Consider the following 3,575-nt stretch of genomic DNA (forward strand, 5'->3'; position numbering starts at 1 on the left):
CACCTTAGCTGCCTCCTGAGAAATCTTTATACAGGTCAAGAAGCAACAGTTAGAACTGGACATGGAACAGACTGGTTCCAAATTGGGAAAGGAGTACGTCAAGGCTGTATATTGTCACCCTGCTTATTTAACTTATATGCAGAGTACATCATGAGAGATGCTGGACTGGATAAAGCACAAGCTGGAATCAAGATTGCCAGGAGAAATATCAATAACCTCAGATATGCAGATGACACCACCCTTATGGCAGAAAGTGAAGAAGAACTGAAGAGCCTCTTGATGAAAGTGAAAGAGGAGAGTGAATAAGTTGACTTAAAATTCAACATTCAGAAAACTAAGATCATGGCATCCGGTCCCATCACTTCATGAGAGATAGACAGGGAAACAATGGAAACAGTGACAGACTTTATTTTGGGGAGCTCCAAAATCACTGCAGATGGTGACTGCAGCCATGAAATTAAAAGATACTTGCTCCTTGGAAGAAAAGCTATGACCAACCTAGACAGCATATTAAAAAGCAGAGACATTACTTTGCCAACAAAGGTCCATCTAGTCAAAGTTATGGTTTTTCCAGTAGTCACGTATGGATGTGAGAGTTGGACTCTAAAGAAAGCTGAGCACCGAAGAATTGATGCTTTTGAACTGTGGTGTTGGAGAAGACTCTTGAGAGTCCCTTGGACTGCAAGGAGATCCAACCAGTCAATCCAAAAGGAAATCAGTCCTGAATATTCATTGGAAGGACTGATGCTGAAGCTGAAGTTCCAATATTTTGGCCACCTGATGTGAAGAACTGACCCACTGGAGAAGACCCTGATGCTGGGAAAGACTGAAGGCGGGAGGGAAAGGGGACGACAGAGGATGAGATGGTTGGATGGCATCACTGACTCGATGGACATGCGTTTGAGCAAGCTCCCGGAGTTGGTGATGGACAGGGAGGCCTGGCGTGTTGTAGTCCATAGGGTCCCAAAGAGTCAGACACAACTGAGCGACTGAACTGAACTGACTGATATATATATATAAATGTGTATATATATGAATATTCACGCACATTGGAAAAGGAAATGGCAACTCACTCCAGGATTCTTGCCTGGGGAATCCCATGGACAGAGGAGCCTGGTGGGCTCCTGTTCATGGGGCCACAAAGAGTCGGACACGACTGAGTGACTAAGCATATACACACACACACATACACACTAACACACACACATCACATTCAAGAGTCCACATGGAAGCTATCAAACACACTCATATTACTGTGATTTATCAAAGTATAGTAAATGAATTACCACAAATGAACAATTGCTCCCGAACAAGTAGGTGGCACAATGTGATTTACGCATATCATATGAGATGAATAAATCCACGGTGGAAAAGATCAAAGGCAAAGCTGGAATTGTTGTTAACATGTACAGGGCTTCACTGAAAATCTTCTTAATAAAACTGTTTAGAGGAAAATAGAGGGATCATTTGTTTAAATGAAAAGAGATACTGCATATGTTGAATTTCAAAAGCAGCATTCATTTTCATACACACACATTAGATCTGGCTAAAATTAGCTCCAGTTTCTACTTTATTTTTTTTAAGTCTTAAAGAATAAAGGTTTCAACAAAATTTCATTGAGCCGAAGCTCAGCCCTGAGTTTCCAAGGTACCTGACCATCTAGGGAAGACACCCCCCCTTGCCGCACTCCATTATCCACTTGGGCATCATCCCAATTTTTCCACCCACTCTCCCTTCGCCTCAGGTCTTAAACAGGAAACATACACAGGCTGTGTCACACCAGCGCTCCATTTCTGCTGCCTCCACTGCCTCTTGCCTTCCCTCACATATTCCACTCTGGCTGACTTCATTGCTGAAAGAAAACTCATTCCCGCCTGCCTGGTAAACTTCCTACCAGGCACAAGAACCCAAAGCCCAGACTCAAAGATCACTTTTAGGCCAGTGGCTCCTCCAAATTTATTTCCAGATTGGACCTCCCAGCAATCTTCTTCCCACACTCTCTAGCGTCTGCTGGACTCCAGCAACTCAGATGTCCACCAGCACCTGGGCTTTCGCCAAAACGGCCTGATCGATTACACACCATGCTACTTGCCTGTAAGGGCCCAGCCACCAAAACAGTCATCCTTCCGCCCTCTCTTCTCTTCCCAAAGAAATGTTAACCAGCCTCCAGAGTTCAACCCAAATGGTGCTTCCTCCTCCAAGTTTTCCCCATCATCCTACTCAGCACCATTCTTCTGAATTTCCGCTGTGTTAGAACCTACCCCAGTAAGCACAACCCACCCCCTCCTGCTCTGTATTAGTAATTTCAGAGCATGTCTTCTTTCCCCTACTTGACCACGAAGAATATAACCTCCTTCTGGTAGCTCTTACTCACTCTGTGCAGTAGTAAAAAAAAAAAGTACACATTGAATAAATGAATGAATCATTTCTTTATACAGACAGTGCCTGTGAACAAGGTAAGTCATAACTTGCTATAGCTATATTATATTGATATGGTTTCCCTGGTGGCTCAGTGGTAAAGAATCCTCCTGCCAATGCAGGAGATGCAGGTTCAATCCCTGGGTTGGGAAGATCCCCCGGAGAAGGAAATGGCAACCCACTTCAATATTCTTGCCTGGGAAATAACATGGACTGAGGAGCCTGGTGGGCTACAGTCTATGGGGGTCACGAGGATTCGGGCACAACTTAGCAGGTAAACAACAGCAACATTGATAAAATAGCTAGAACCTAAAATAACTGTAATCTAGGTTTTTTTTTTAAAAAAACCTAATGACTATAACAAGGTACAACATGAATGATACTGTTTCCCTGCTCACGTTTAGCCATCAATTGTGAGGACTGTAATGAGGCCATTATTTATGCATCATGTTTAGCTAATACTTATACGCTTCCTTTAAATGTGATCCTAGGACATGTCAGCTGCTTAAAACTCAAGGTGACTCTACTACTTTGTCAGTAATACAATACGAACATTCCTACAACCCTTCATGCACTGTACCAGGTACTACAGAAACCTGGATCTCTTCTCAATAAGCTTCCCGTACTGACTGAGAGACAGGACTGTTTGCTGCCTGATTTTTTCATAATAAAATTCTTGAGACATTCTTGTTTTAACACATGACTCTCTTTAAACACCGCAGATTAAAAAAAAATTGCATATGTATTAACCACATGTGCAATTAAGCTACTTCCCCAAAAATGTGAATGTGAGAACTTTCTGCCTAAAATGGATAATACCCCTAAGAGAGAAACTAGCAATAAGACACTGCACCCCTTTCAATGGAGTTGATACTTACAGACCTCATGAGGCTTCCCTCTGCACATAATTCCGGAGTTATTCTATTTCCTTTTAAAAGACACCTCCCTAACCCAAGGCCCATAAAATATAAAGTACCCAGTTCCATATTTTACAAGGACAGAACGTGTGTGATAACTTCCCCCCTCCCCTGCCTTGCACCCCAGTAGGACTTTACTGATCCCCTTCCTGAGTCACCGTACTTCAATCATTCAGGTGTGTGTGTGTGTGTGTGTGTGTGTGTGTGTGAGTTTTCACTCAGACCACAAATAACTTCACT

The sequence above is a fragment of the Bison bison genome, unplaced genomic scaffold (genome assembly GCF_000754665.1).
Source record: "Bison bison bison isolate TAMUID 2011002044 unplaced genomic scaffold, Bison_UMD1.0 scf7180017864274, whole genome shotgun sequence".
In the NCBI taxonomy this organism is placed as follows: domain Eukaryota; kingdom Metazoa; phylum Chordata; class Mammalia; order Artiodactyla; family Bovidae; genus Bison; species Bison bison.